Source organism: Lycorma delicatula, chromosome 3 (assembly GCF_047948215.1).
Source record: "Lycorma delicatula isolate Av1 chromosome 3, ASM4794821v1, whole genome shotgun sequence".
Lineage (NCBI taxonomy): Eukaryota > Metazoa > Arthropoda > Insecta > Hemiptera > Fulgoridae > Lycorma > Lycorma delicatula.
The window spans coordinates 189,569,222-189,586,061 of record NC_134457.1 but is presented as its reverse complement, the minus strand read 5'-3'; the positions used below and the strand labels follow the sequence as shown (position 1 = coordinate 189,586,061).

The following is a 16,840-nucleotide window of genomic DNA, read 5'->3' as shown; positions in this document are numbered from 1 at the left end:
ATCCGAACGGGAGACTAGTTTACCTCCGGAATGTTTTACCACCAAGGAAGGCGGCTCCATCTTTGTTACGTAAAAATGTAGAGAGCTACATTTTCATGGAAAAAAAACAGATGTAGTTTTCTATTTCTTTTAGCTGCGTAGTACTCAGAAGATTGATTGATGTTGATATGTCCATTTAAGTTCTCCTGACCTGCGCCCTTAACAACTACTGAAAGAGCTGCTACCCTCTTTCGGGAATCATTCCTTTGTCTGGCTCTCAAAAGATACCTCTCGATATGGTTGCACCTTCGGTACAGCTACTCTTATCACTAAGCACTCAAGCCTTCTCATCATCGACAAAGTCTCATGATTCATAGAGGGAGTATATATATATATATATATATATATATACTAGCGGACCCGACAGACGTTGTCCTGACGTGGCATTGTTCTGTAATAAATGCACAACACATAAATAACTTATTTAAGTTAAAATTAGCAGGAATGTGGACGAAATTTCATTAATATGACTATTAGTATGACTATTACCAGTTTGTGATTGTTGTATTATTGTAATGGGTTTATTGATTAATTATGTGTAGTATGGCTAATATTTATTTTCACTAAATATTGAGATGTCTGACGAAACTCGAAATATCGTAAATAATTAGTGTAATTAATAAATTTTGGTACATACGTATTAACGCCACCGCAGCTACAGCTTTATTTAAAAACAAAGTAGTCAATCGAATTTCGGTGGAAAATGGGCCGATATAGAGTATAACATAGATTCAAAACAGTCTCTTTATTAATTTTAATAATGGTTATTTATATTTATTTATTTTATAAATATAATTTAACCAAACTAAACCTACGCTCGCTTCGCTCGCTAACCTTGACTAATTAACAGGAGTGTTTTGATTATTTAAATAATAAATAATTGCAATAATTACTGAATTTATTAAATAAATACTCAAAAAATTACGGTATTAATTAGTCAAGGTTAGCGAGCGTAGGTTAAGTTTGGTTAAATTATATTTATAAAATAAATAAATATAAATAACCATTTATTAAAATTAATAAAGAGACTGTTCATTTTCCACCGAAATCCGATTGACTACTTTGTTTTTAAATAAAGCTGTAGCTGCGGAGGCGTTAATACGTAAGTGCCTAAATTTTCATCCACGTTACTTCTAATTTTCACTTAAGATCATTTTAAAAAGTACCTCCTGCATTTTTTTTTTTAATTTAATAATTTTGAAGTTTCATAACCATGTGATAGCTTAATTAATCAATTAATAAAAAATTAAAGCACTGTAAAAAAAGCAACGTTAAAATTTTAGTAGAAAATTTTATCATTCTTTATTTTAACATGTGTTTTAACAAATTTTAGATAATTTTAAATTAAAAACAATTTTAGAAAAGTTTTTATAAAATTAATAGGCTACAAAAATTAACTTCAATTTTTTAAATATCCTTTAAACTATAATTATTATACGTAAATTATATTTTAATTTTATAAATGTTATAATTTATTTTACAAAATGACATTTTTATTTTCAAAGAACCGTTCAATACTTCATAAGTTGCATAGTATCAAATGAGAACTGACAATTTTAATTTGTACGTTAAGTTGATTGTTATTGAATGCAGGTGTATACATCATTAAAATTCATGAAAAATCATGTAAAATACTCACGTCAATACTGCATCTTACAAATTTGCACAATGTATATTTTTTAATTACACTTTAAAACGTTATTTAAATAAATAATATTCTCAATAAGCGCGCAATTCTAGCAGACTCGGCAATGCTTCGCTATTGCTAGATTTGAGTATACATACAAATTAAATGAACACAATTGAAAGTTTCATAAAACCTTAAAAACAATGAACATTAGGAACTTCACAAAATTTAACCTTTCACTTTATAAAAGTCAAAAGGTAAATAAATCCAATTGTCAGAACAGCACTACCTATCGGATTTAATTCAAACTACTCTCTAAACACAGTAGACTGTTAAAAATACGAATTTTAATGTAATTACAACATTAAGCTACGACGCAAGTAACTGATATGCGAAAAAGCAACAAAATAAAAAAATTTCCTAGAATGTCCGATCGCACTACCAACTACCAGTTCTGACTGTTATGCCAAAAATTAAAAAAAAATTCTAAAACGCGATCGTAGCGCTGCCTACCGGATTTATTTGTGAACCTTAACCAACGCAAGATTAACAACACATAAATAAATTAAAAAAACATTTTCTATCGGATCAAATTATGAATCTAAACCATTCTCGAATCAACTTAATCACACACACAAAATTTCATCAAAATCAGTCCAGCCGTTTAGGAGTTCAGTGACATACACACGCACAGAATAAATATATATATAAAGATGTAACTGAATATTCTCAGTTATACAGTGTCATAAACATTCAGAACATGATCTACTAGTAAAAATAATGGAAAAAGTTCATACAAACATAGGTCTGGAAAAGCTTTGTTTTCAAGTTACAGCTTGCGAAAGATTTCGCCCTGATTTCAGCTCTTTTAAGAAAAAAAGCCCTATTGTAATTTTTGTGACCCAAATTAAGATGTAAGGGTGTCGTTTCTTATGTAATTTGAGCGGGGATATAGGATAAAATAGGTCTCAGAACTAATTCTACACTACTATTATTATTATTACTACTACTACTACTACTACTACTACTACTACTACTACTACTACTACTACTACTACTACTACTACTACTACTACTACTACTACTACTACTACTACTACTACTACTACTACAATACTCTAGTAGTTTTTAAGATATCCGACGTAAAACACAAGATTCGATGTCGAAATTAAGTTTTTTTTTGCAGGATATGTCCCGAAGGTTCTTCGTGGGACACTCTGCGTATGCATATTAACAAATCTTATAATCTTCCTTCATATATCTGAATAGCATAGATTACCAAAACAGTAAATGAAATCGAAATGCATTTTTAGGTTTTTACATATTTTTGTTTTTAGAAACAATGTTGAACACTTGGATTTTCGAAGTAAAAATATTTTTCAAAGAGAATTATATTAAGATGAATAAACGGCTGTTTTTTTATATTTTTAAATTGTATAGTTTTTATTCTACATTGTATGACACAATAGAGTTTATTATATTCTAAATAAAATCCATACCACTGGATGACGTGAATAAAGATAAGAATTATCTTAAAGAGAGGTCTTACCAAAAAAAAGGGTTCTTTTTTAAGATGTAAGAAAAACTTTTTGTAAGAGTTACAGTTTGCTAAATCTTATAAGAGAAGTCTTGAAAACCTCAAGACATGACAGGTAATATTAGATAAGTCTTAAAATGCTGAATCTTTTATGACGACTTTTGCAATATCATCACAAACATTTAAATACGTGTTTACGCATGCTTATATCTATCAATCTACATTATGCAGACTACTGAATGTGTTGCGTGTTATTTTACACTGTAATAGTTAAGGTAATATTTCCAGCTAAGAAAAAGAATATATATAACCGCAGGAGAAAAGGATGAGTTTTGTATTATTATTGAAGGTGAACAAAGATATTTTTAACATATACACTGTAAAAAAATCATCGAAAGAAAAGAAAAAATGTGGAGAGAAGTTAGAAATAAATACTTAAAACAATTAGGCATTCAATTTCGGTTGAAAAATTAAAAAAAAAAAATATTTGTTCCAGAACAAGAAAAATAACTTTAAAAAAAAATCCGCGGAAGCAAAGAAATTAAATTAAAAGATTGGGAGAATGAACTTTTTGACAATTAGAAAAAGACGTGTTAACGAGAACAGTGTTCATGAAAATTCCTAACGCTCTTAATACAGGTGTATCACTTTTTTTATCTGATAGCACAAAAAACTTAGAAAAAAATTGAAAAAATTAAGAAAATGGAAATACCAAAACGAAAACTCTTAGAAAAAAACTATCAGATATATGAACTAGAAATCAAACAAAAAATAATCAACTACGCAACTGAAAAGAGCTGCAAAACATGGAAAATGAATCTAATAATAATTTTCTTTCTTCATCGTCTTCTAATGTGAAAGCAGTTTTTGTTTTGCAAATAATTCTTCTGTGGACTCAAACTCTTCATCTGCTCCATTCTAAAAACCGTGATCGGATTCCTCTTCTAAAAAATTATTCACGAGAAAGAAATTAATTTTTTCCAAAACTAAGAACTGGCTTACATCTCTCTACATTAATTTACTTCTACTCCCAAGATGGTTTTGCTTTCCGATGTTTATAAACGCTGCCAATTCTTTGCATTAAGTGAATGTAACACGACACTTAAAAATTAGTAAGATTTCTCTTAATACGAGTATAACACTTGACTGTAGTCATTGACTCTTTAAGGCATTGCTTAAAAAATATTTTTTTGTGTAGTAATAAAAGACAACACATGGAAAAAAACAAGGCATATCTTATTCTCTTTTAGACAGTCTTAAACCTCTAATAAAACGTAACTTTTATTCACTAATATCCCAGTTTTATCGTAAAAAGAGCTTAGATTAAGAGATAACACAGCATCAAGTGGGAAATCTGGACCGAACTTTCTGTGCATTATCTTAAATATTTTTCGTTCAGCCACAAAATTACAATTAGTTTTTTTTTATTATTTACCGTATGAATAAAATATTATATACTCAAAATCAGGTTCATAAGATTATGAGTCTTATGAATTTTTAATCTGTAATCAAGCAGTATTTCGGTGAACAATGCTAAAATTATCGATATATTTGGAACTGATTGGCCTCCTAACTTCTGGATTGACTCATACCAAGCTTCCGGTTTCAGTCCAGGACATGGATTTTGCTTTTACATTCTAAATTTTATTTACTTATCTTCGTTAATAAAATATGTATCCTCGTTCACTGTAAGTTGGAGGACAAAATGAAATAACCTATAAAATACATATTGGTACTTATTTTGTTTAGTAAATTAAATTAAAAAATATTGATTTGCATAAAGTAGATGTATTGAAGTGAATTTCACGTCGACTTAGTCAATAATTGTTAATTTTATACTATTTTATGGCAAGAAAGAAAGAAAATGTTTGATGACAATGATTTTTGTTGTTAATAAGAAAAAATGTAGTATTAAATACAACATTTGTTCTGCAATATATATTTTTAATGTTTCGTTTTTTAATGTTAACCCAGATAATCATAAAAAGTGTGGGTTTTATAATTATGTAGAGAATTTAAACATAAAATCAATGTTTATATGAATTTAGTTGATTAATTTTCAACCATAACTGTTTTTGTATGTTTTTATATATTTCAATGCTACCGCACACTATAACCAAGAAAGAATGTAATGTTTGGTTTTCTTTCTACTGGTAATGTTTGGTTTACTCGTTTTCAATACGGTCAAGTCATTCAAGGTTGAAATCTTACAGTCCACCAAAACATTTTTAAACTTTATTTACGAAATTGGCCGTAGATGTCGTAATAATAGTAATTGTAGTGGCAGCAATAACAATAATAGTAATAATAATGCACAGTGTTTTACACTACTATTAATACCAACGTAGTATTATTCCGTGGTATCAACGTAGTAGTATTTGTGATGACTATGCATAATGCATTAGCTAGTCCTAACTCCTTCAGCGTTGGCAGAAATTCAATGTCACTAACAACAGCAACAACCAGCATGTGTTCGACCATTTTATTTATATATATATATATATATATACAAATGACATTTTAATTCTTGACAGGTATTATAGTACGGTAAATTAAAAAAGATATTTATAACATATTTATTATTTATTCAGTTACTTAAAATAAAATGTATTGTTTTATTTAATAATGTATTTAAATAAATATGTTTATTACATCGTTGGCAGACTTATGGATGGATGTAAAAATTATTTCACTGTATTTACTTTGAACAGTTTACTTTAACTGTTATTATACATCTTCTAAAATATTACAAGTTGACATTTCTCATTTTAAGATAAATATTATTATTCCTAATTTGATGCATGCGAAATAATTTCTGAATGTTGCTACATACTGTTGGGAAATTCTCAAAGACAAAAAAGGTAATTTTTTTATTTTTATTTACTTTTTACTTTTTTTTTGTGAAGACAAAAATCGTGAATGTTGTTATCAATTGAACAACAAATCATTCAATGGCGCATTATAGATTAACTAAAATAGATAATTAGCATACGAAATGTTGAAAAACAAATGTCATAAGTAGTGCTACTAACAGTACAAATTAGCACTACTATTACATCTCAACAATGAACAAAAACATAGGAAATAGCCATAAAAGTAATCATCATCGAACGTTTAAAATTAAAAATAAACTGAAATTTCAAAACAGATAATCTGTATAAATAAAAATGTAAATGTTCATTTGTTCAAAATCTTAAATCTGCGAATCAGATTTTGCATTGAGAAATTGAATTATAATATCTTTTACTTACTAACAACTGATTGTATTTATTTTTAATTCAACAACGCTAGAATTGTTTGAATACTATATTTATTACTTGCTATACTCTTTTTTAACGTAAATTACACTTTATACACATTTCTGTAATGAAATCACGTTTTATTGATAATTATACTTTGAATTGAGATTTTTAAATTAAAATTTGAATTTAATATTTTTAAGAGTACATGATATTAAAATCTAACTAAAGTTTGTCGGTAAACAGCTGAAATGTTCTTTAATTTCAAATTTAAATAAAAAATTCTGTGCTACTTACTACACAAAAGAATAAAAAGATTTATTTTTTGTATAATATGCAATTTGGTACAATAAAATTAAAAATAAACAATAATATTGCATCTTAAGTGTGACATTATATTGAGATATCATTTGATTGCGAAATGAGACATCAAAAGATGTCTCATAGGAATAATGGATAACTGACTGAGACATCATTTGATGTCTGATGGCAGTCAACCTGATATGACCAAAACAGTCGATGCCTTAACGCCAAAAAAAGTTGGAAATATTGGACAACTGTAGATCAATCTTAACTTTTAAAGTGAAATTTTTTTATTTGTCGTGTAATATGTTTTCAATAGTTTACAACAGGTTGGTTTATTATACAATTTATTATGTAGATGTACCAGTTACATGTACATACATTTAAATCTAAATTTTTCGACTACCCTTTTGTAACCAAATTTATTGGCTAGATCGTTTCCTCTGAGAAGTATAAATTTATAGTTAATTATGGATAAGTTTGTTGAATTCTGCTAAGCAAAGAAAATTCAGTCTAATTAATAACAGCATTTCACAGTGTATAATAAAGATCTGTACATCTGAATCTTGTCATTATCAACATCACCAAAGCTTCACCGACATGATTTGCTCCAATAATCCATTTCTTATATGTTTTCCTTAAAGTTTAGTACTGAAGAAATACATTTTCACTGTACTTAAGTGATTCATTCAGTTCTTTTTTTTTTTTGTTATAGAGGTGGAAACACCCGGGGACCGAAGCAGTGCCAGACTCGCTAAGAGGTTCCGCAAGATGTTATTAAGTGTGTATGTGTTCCTGCGCACTACCGACTAAACCTCCACCCCTGGATTTCCGCCGCTCCTGGGAACCGCTTTACAGCATTACAAAGCAGTTCAGATGAACTGAATTTATTGTTCTATTTCGTCTAATTTGTTAAAATTCTATTACGCTATTTTAAAATATAAAGTTAGAAAGTGTTATCTAGCCGAACATTATGGATATGTTTCCTCATCTACCGCACAAAATAAACCAGATGTAAATTCTATTCAGTGCAATATTAAATGTATTCACATTTTCATTCAGGTAGATTAAATCTGAGATAAAACTGATTAAAATTTGTAATATTTCAAAATAAATAATGTAATATTAAAAAACTTTTAAATAAAAAACACTGAAATAAATTAAGATTTCAGTTTTTATTATTCACTAATGATTACAGGAAGTGTAACTAATTAATTGTTTATCTAGAGAACAGTATTCATTTTTTGTTTAAACTACCTAACACAGACATAATTTTGGCTGTAACACACTCAAAGTACTGGAATACAAGATGCAGTAGGCAGAATTTATTTCTCCGAGAGTATGATTTTTCATTAGCAGGCCAGTACATGTGTTGAACAGAATACTGGTATCACACCTAGGGCTCAAGATTTGTTTAATTCTTAAATCTTATCTTAAGGTGTTTTCAAATACATTCGGCTCGGTGAAGTTGATAATGGAAAACCTTTTAATTTCTTACTTTATTTTGTAAACTACCTGGCTGTAATTTTAAGAATGGCTATGCCAATTGCGAGAGTGAATTTTATTCCATGTAGGGTTTTATTAACAACCTTGTAAGTTAAGACATTATTAAAACTGTGAATTTCAAATATCTGAAATTAATTTTTAAATATTTCAGTTTATTGTATCTTTACATACACCTTATGAAGTTAGTTTTTGTAATCTTATAAATAAGCAGAACACGAAATCGTTTTCTTATGCACTAACACAGCCATAGAACTTTTCATTATAAGTTAGCTACTTTTGGTTGCCAGGCTGACCTCTGTTCAGAGAAGTCGATATCAGAAAAATATTGATTTTGGAACTTTTATGGGGGGTGTAGCCCGTTCTAACCTCTTTATAGGCTTATTAAAACTGTCATATCTTACCTGTCATTCAGTGTGGAATACCAATAAGACGTTGCCCCAGAGCTGGCTTATAACGTGAAAGAAACAAGAAGCCTGTAGGGTAAACAACACCAAAACCGGTACTCTTGTCCTTGAGTTGTTCTTTCTCATCCTACTACCTGCTCGTAGTCACAATTAAGTATTTCCTTCCAACGTTTTACGCTTTCATAGTTTATTTTGAAACATTGTGGAACCGGAAACGATAAGAATGGGGTTTAATTTTCTTGTTATCTTTCGATGTAAATACTTTACACACATTTTTAATGAAAGTAAAATTAAATTAATGGCAAATAAAAAACTTATGAAGCAAGTGACTGAAACCGAACTGAAGATTTACACTAAAATTTGCATAACAAAGTGAAGTTTCTGAAAACTTGAATGATCACATTCGCATGTTTGTGTGTATGTGTGTGTTTTACGGTTTGATTTTGTATATACTTCAGATTATCTTTCTTTATATCTTAGCCGGAAATAAGTAAAATAATTTGAAAGAGAAAATTTAATAAATAATATGAATTTCATTTATAGTACACTGAAAAGTGATATTTTTAACACTGAAAATGATTTGTGTGTATATATATATATATATATGTATTAATTACACAAAAAGTTCTTTAGATTATTGGATCTGCGAAAGGTTTAAAAATCACAACCTGTAGTAGAAATGTGTTTTTATTACTCTTAAATAAAAGATTCCATGTAACGAAATATACAAGCAATTTTTAGATCAATGTATACAAAATACAATAAAAACAACAACAATAATTTAATAACAAAAATAACAGTATTTTTGTTATTTGTAGCAGACTGTACAGCTGAGAATTGGTTTGAATATTTGGTGAGCCAGTAGAAAATATCTTGACGCAATATTAAAGTGAAGGTCACTTCATAAATCTAAACGATAATAGTTACATCTTTATAAATCCTATTCCATAATTGCGCAATTCTGCACAAGACCAGCTTTTCGTTTCCGATCGTCTAATTATTTCGCAGTCAGAAACACACTGATTTTAAGAGTACAACGCACTACATACGTTCGAGACCTCACACATTGGCATCAAATTTCAACTCACAACTGTGACTCACTGCTTAAACGAGTATGAAAAATACTTCACAACATCTCAAATTGAAACTATTTTGTCATAACCGTAACTCAAGAGCGACTCAAAAAATCTTCAACAAATTTTCACTTGCATAAATTCAGATACACAATTGTACAACATATTTAAACTTAAAATAAGCTGTTTTAATAGTTTTAAAGATTTTCAAGACACAAAATTTTATACATAGGCCTATTTATATAAACATATATATATATATATATACATATAAAATTAAAAGGGAACCCGAATTTTAGTGGATGGTATTTTTTATATCTCAAAACGTAAAGAAAATTCATTTTCATCCCCCCCCCCCCCCAATCCCATCATGCGATCGAAAGTAATACCGTACTTTTCTTTGAAAAGTCAGTAAAAATTTTTGCACTTTTGCTTCCAAAACTATACATAAAATATCCGTTCTTATTTTTTTACAGCTCTAAATATTCCACGTTCTAGATCTATTTATGGAATAATTTGGAATAAATGGTTAAATCATTTTAAATCATCAAAATTAGTTAAAATAATTTTTCTAAAGCTAATGTCTTTAATTTTTGTACAAACGTTTATAGAATAGAACGAAAAATGATAATGGACTGCATTTATAATATACTAGTATTATAGATCACAATACAGTCTATCTTAATAAGTTTAAATTTCCCCAAGGATTAAGTAATTACCTTTCAAAGTGTTGTTGAAATCTACGTTATCCAAACACGAAGAAATCACTAATGTAATGTACAATTTGTTTATACGGTCATTGATGAATGATCATTTCCAATTTAATTAAGCCTACATTTAACATTTTTTCTAAGCATGACCTTTTTTCTAAAGTATGATTAAGTAAAATTAAAGTTTAAAGAAAAAATATCTGTAAGATAATCGTTGTACTACTATTCTTTGATCGATTGTAATATTTCTCTCGAAATGGCAATTACATTTGGCAAAGTAGTGGTATACAGTTTATTACATTACTGAAGAGACGTGAGTGTTGGGTATTATAATTTTTCCTTTACCCTGTGAAATGAAAGCGTCAGACTGCGTGCCTATAGCCACGTCGTGATAAAATTTATGATCGTACTGAATACGGCTTAACAAATTCAAGGCCGTATGTTTAAAGGCTTCTAAATGGTATCTTGTATCTGTAATAATCAGTGTTCTATACCGCGAAGGATGCTAATAAAACTAAACCACAGTCTACTAATTTCTTAAAAAAAAAAAAAACACTTGGAAAGTAACATATTTATGTTCGTAAAATAATATAATATTTTTGTACGTGCTTATATGTACATTAAAATTACGTCTGTTGGGTATTTCTAATACCTATTTAAATATTAAAAAAGCAATCTGTTAATAATTTGCGAAAGAATACTTGTTAATTACTGAACAGTAGTTTAAAATGTTTAGGCTTTATTTCAACTGAAGTTTATTATTGATTTTTACGTATTGTTTCACATGATGTTTTTCCCCTACTGATGAAACCATCACTGATCGATATCAATTCTTCTATCTTGCTAATCAATTTTTATGCAAAAGTAACAGTGCATCATTTATTGAATGTGCACTGAATGTTGAAGGAAATAAGGATAAAAAACCCATTCAAAAAAATGAATTATACGACGTTGTTTTGTGTACAGATTCCAAGGAAGAAGTGAAGTAAACGGTAATTAGAACAGGAAAAGAACCTAAAGAATTGTGAAATTGACTAGGATCAAAATGCTGTAGTGTAAAATCTCAAAAAAATGCATCTGTTGTACGTATTAAATATACAAATTAAAACACTTTAAATCTAATTTTAAGCAGTAGTAGTAATAATAATAATAAATAATAATAAGAATAATGAGTGCATTTTATGGTCAGTAAAATACAAAAATATGTACTTAAATGTTTCTTACTTGGTTAAACTTCTTGAAAAATTCTTCTTCTTTGCTCTGTCGTCTCCCTTTCATTACTTGGCGTTCTAGAAATTTTACACAGGCTCTCAATTCTGCTAACGGACTTCCTTCACTACTTTCTTGCATAAAGTTTTGCATGATTACAAAAATCTATTCCAAAAAAAACTATTACAGTTACAGCTGTTCGGTTTGTGGCAAAAGAAAGAAAAAAATTATCATGTTTTATTTACTATTTCAATAAACTTCAATATACGCGGTTTTTGTCACTTATAGAATGTCCACTCGATAATCAATTTCACGCCATCTGTTGTTCACCATATCTTCGGAAACACTAGCAACAACTTCAGTTATTCTCCGTCTCAATGTGTTTAGATCAGGTACGAGTGCTGTATGGACTATGTCCCTAACAAAATCCCAGAGGATAAAGTCTAAGGGAGTTATGTCTGGTGATCGTGCTGACCAGGGAGTGGGACCGTCGCGCCCAATCCAGCTGCCATGAAATGATTCATTCAGAAAATCACGAACTAACTATCACCAATGTGGGGATTCGCCATCCTGCTGGTAAACCACATAAGATTGCAAGTCATTTAGTTTAGGGCAAAATGTGGCAGCATATCCAGGTAAATGTTAGCTGTTATTGATTGATCAATGAAAAAGAAGGGACATTTACTTTAGGGGAATCTCTAATTTTTTCCCTGGTAAAGTACGGATTTTTGAGCTCCAAATTCTCACATTATTTAATCGGTGATTTCTACTAGTGATACCACAACACATACTGCGCTTTCTCCTGGATTATTTTATAAAAAATTGATTACAGTGCCCTTACTCTGCCTCTACCTGCAACTAATCAATATTAAAAAAAAACATGATAATTTTTCCTTTCTCTTGCCACAAACCGCACAAATGTAACTGTTTACGGTTAGACGACTTACGCCAGTAATAAAATTTTGTTATTTTGCAAAAAATAATAAAGAAACATAAATTAGTGTACCTTATAAACAGTATTCTGGGTCGTTAATCCAGGTATAATGTTACATGAATTATACCGTTATATTTCTGTTTTAATAAAACTGCCCCGATTAACTGATGGTCCTATTAAGTGAACTTCACTGTAATGAATAATTACCCGTTCTTGGTAAAATTATTTATTTTAGATTTACTATTAACGTAAATTTATTCATTTATTTAATAGTATTTTTACTCTTAATTATGCTTTTAACGTAAAAGTTAGCCGTCGCAACTTTGGTCCTCTACAACATTAACTATTTATTCTATTTGCATTTCATCAGTACAATTCCTACTTGTTTTTCCAAATCATTATTTTAACTAGAACATCTTTTCCTGCTCTAGGAAACTATTCTCGTTTTGGCGATGTACACCGAAAATCGAATAAGGTTATGAAGATTTTATTCGAAGATATATTTTCTCCTATAATCATTATGTTACATATGTGTCATTACTGATATTTCAACTTTTACATAAAACAATCTGTTTTAAGAAAAATTCACTTCATGGTATATAGTTACACAACTAATTATATAGTTGCTGAACCTTCTTTTGTTAAAAACGTGCATGAAGCATGCATATAATTTATTTTTCCTCTGGTTTTGAGTGAAATATATATAATTCTTGAAAATTATTCGCCCCGGTTAATAACTTTCATGGACATACGCCTACATGTTAATTATTATACGTATATTTTTTATGCTACTGTAAGGATAAATTTTTAAATAATTACCAACTCTTAGTCTTAATTCTTGCTGATAACTTTATGTATTTTATTTTTCTTGCTCATTCAGCGTAAATTTTTATTAATAAGTAGTATTTTATTTTATTCATCCACCGCAAAATTAGTTTTACTATTATTTTAATGTATAATTACGTATAAGTAAATTGTTTCGCTTTGGTTTCAGTCAATATTATTATAATAAAACACACACTGCACTGTATTCAGCCGCCATCGGGTTAGTTGTGTGTATAATAATAAATGTATATAATAGACCTGTAACATAAAAACAAGTCAGACAAAATGGCCGAAAGGAGAAGTAAGGGTGTAATAAAATTGTTAGGCTGGAAATAACAGACTCGCAATAAAAATGTCGTGAGATGGATTTCGTTTGTATATTATGGCTGTAGGTCTAATTCGACCAGACCGGTATATAGCGAAGGCTTAATTAGCGCGATTTAGGTGCTGCATGTGTGCTTAAAGTTCAGAGGAGGTACAGACTACAACGAATGAAGTTTAACGTGCGTTGCAGCTGCTGACAATTACAGTTATTCCCCTACCTGCCAATCAGTGATGCTTTACCGCGGTAAATAATGCGTTTCCCCTCTTTAACTGAGTGGTTTCAATTGTACCCGTGGTAGAAACTGAAAATTAAAATAAACAATTCATTTTATTTTCATTCATTTAGTACTTAGAATTGCCTTTTATAAGTAAATATCTTTATTGTTATATTATATCCAGCAATTTTCGGTAATAAAACTTTATGTTACAATTCATCATTACAAATTAATTAAACTGTGTCTAGAGGTTCTAGAAATGTTTAATTAATACTTTCTTATGCATTCATTTCATAATCATAAAAGAACAAGAAAAAAGCTAAAACAAATATTTAAACACAAATATAAAAAAAAAAATGGAAATACGTTATAATAATAATTCATTACAAAATGATGGATGTTGAAATGTTTTAACATTAAATAAAATATTTTTTGTATAGTGGAAAATGAATTGCTTAGCTGTGAGAAATACCAAGCCTGGCTCGATATTTGTAACCTACTACTAGATGAAAGGCAGAGAATTCACCGCTCAGCCAAGGAAGTCAGAGGAGCGGTTACCGACTCCCATAGGAAATAAATAATGTGTATGATTTCAAATTTTAATATTAACATAAAGTGATGCAATGATAAAATATAACGCGCAAAAATGAAAATGAATTTCAATAAATTCATTTACTTAATGATAAACAACTGTAAAGGTATATAATATGGTCCTATTTATGATGATAAATTATTATAACAGTTAAATATTTTATTAGTTAGTTGAAAAAAGCAATATTTTAACAAAATGAAATACATTGGATGAAAAAAATCAAATGAAATACTGAACTGAGATTAGGATTCAGGTAAATAAATAAGTCACAAGAAATACAGTATATAATTATAATATAAAAAATAACAACTTAAGTCACAGACGAACTCTTCATCATACATGAACGCGCGCGCACACACACACACACACACGTGCGTGCGCGTGTATACACGTAGAAGACAGCTGCAATGGATAGAATGGCATTCTGTTGAATATTAACCTTTTTTTTACATACACACACACACACACACATATATATATATATATTTCCCTATAATAGGATCAATCTCCTAAATTACAATATGCCATTAACTGGATTATAGTTTATTCAGAAGCTGATACCAAATCCAAATACATCTTTATTTTAATGGAAAGTTTTTAAAGGTTAATTATGTGCAGTCCGTTAGATATAAACTTGATTTTACCTATTATCTCAGCTTATTAGCATCTTATTTTCAAGTTGTTTTGTTAAAAAAGAATTTTAAAAATCAGAATGAAATTATTGCTTGTTATACTATGTTTATTGAAATTTTTAAAAACAATTTTTGTATCATGTACTTCTTTTTACTCTCTTTCTTTACGTTTCGATACATTTAAGAGTTACAATCTCATGTTGATATTTCATTTACAGGGCAGTTGATTAGGCATAATGAAAATATATCGATAGCGTACCCATTTAAATCCAGTTAAAAGTAACTGAACTCTTCATTCCATTTGAACCTGGGTTATGTAGTATCATAAAAATATTACTGTGATAAAATGTGAAGGACGATGTTGCTAACCGTGACCCTACATGTAGGTAGCTTCAATATCAGTAAAATATCTAACCGATAAAAATGCCTTGCAGATATCTTCATTCGAGTTTAAAATATCTATTAATTTAACAAAATTTGATTGTTGTTCGTCAAGTGAAACTTCATATCAAATTTGTCAAATCTTGGGTAATATCCATCAGATGATATAACTCTTTTCTTAAATAGCCTTGATTCTTTGAATAACTTTCACTTCCCTTCTCAAAACCTCTCGATAATTTTCCATTAATCTATCTGTATTTCATTTTTTCGTAACTTTCCATAAAATTTTAACTCTACGTTTTAAAAAAGGTTTGATTTAGTTTGATGTACTTCTATTTCCGGGTTCGTGATTTGATTTTGATAATGAAAATATTTTCACGAGAAGTATATACGTATTAATATTATAGGAAAAAAATGTTTACGGTTCCATTACATTCCTAGACTTCTTTCCTATAAAATGAGAAGATTTGATAACAAAACAATTTAACAAAATAATTTCTTAATAAAAATGAAAAGATATTTTGAGACACAAACATCTACCTTGTTTTATGCATGGTGATTGTCAAACTGAATGTAAAACTGTTGTTAAGATAATAGTTACTATATCTTTTCTGCTAAGATCACTATAGTTTTTTTTGTGTAGTACTGCTTACCTTTCTTAGCTTCATTCTTTTATCTCTTGTGACGCGTTTCGGAACTACTCCATTGTCAAAACTTATTGTACTGATACTTTATATTTCTGTTAATCTTTATCTAGCATTTAGTCTACGCCCCTCCCCGTATTGACGTCATGCCTTTTCTGACCTTCTTCTGGTTTACTTGTAATTAATGGTTATACTTATCTTTTAATTTTATTTATCTATTTCTTGCTTTCAATAAACTGAGGTTCTTGAAAAGGATATCCGCTTGATTATTGATTTGTTCATTTATGACGTTTTATTGTTACTTTCTAATTTAATGATTTCTAGATTTTTTAAAAATGTTTATTCTTCTTCTTTTAACATATCTGTGAATTAATTTGGTTGATTCTTCCATTTACATTTGGGTATATCCTTCTTTTATTTAATACGTTGCATAATTAGAATATTTTTTTATTATTTTTGAACGATCATGTGATCATTATATCTTAATTTTTATGTTCTTCTCGTTTGTTCAAGGTATATTTTTGCATTTACGCTTGCAAAGATTAAAAAAAATATAAAATATCAGTACAATAAGTTTTGACAATGAAGTGGTTGCGAAACGCGTCAACAAGAGATAAAAGAATGAAGCTAAGAAAGGTAAAGCACT

General features: G+C 28.9%; 1 long non-coding RNA gene across 1 annotated transcript in view; it reads left to right on the top strand.

Annotated features, from left to right (window-relative positions):
- The window catches only part of LOC142321055 (uncharacterized), a 168,603-nt gene extending 160,839 nt beyond the window's left edge, over positions 1-7,764 (top strand). The window contains exon 3 of the long non-coding RNA XR_012755561.1: positions 7,461-7,764. This is a non-coding gene — a long non-coding RNA (uncharacterized LOC142321055). The remainder of the gene's footprint in view (positions 1-7,460) is intronic.
- The last annotated feature ends 9,076 nt before the right edge of the window (positions 7,765-16,840 follow it).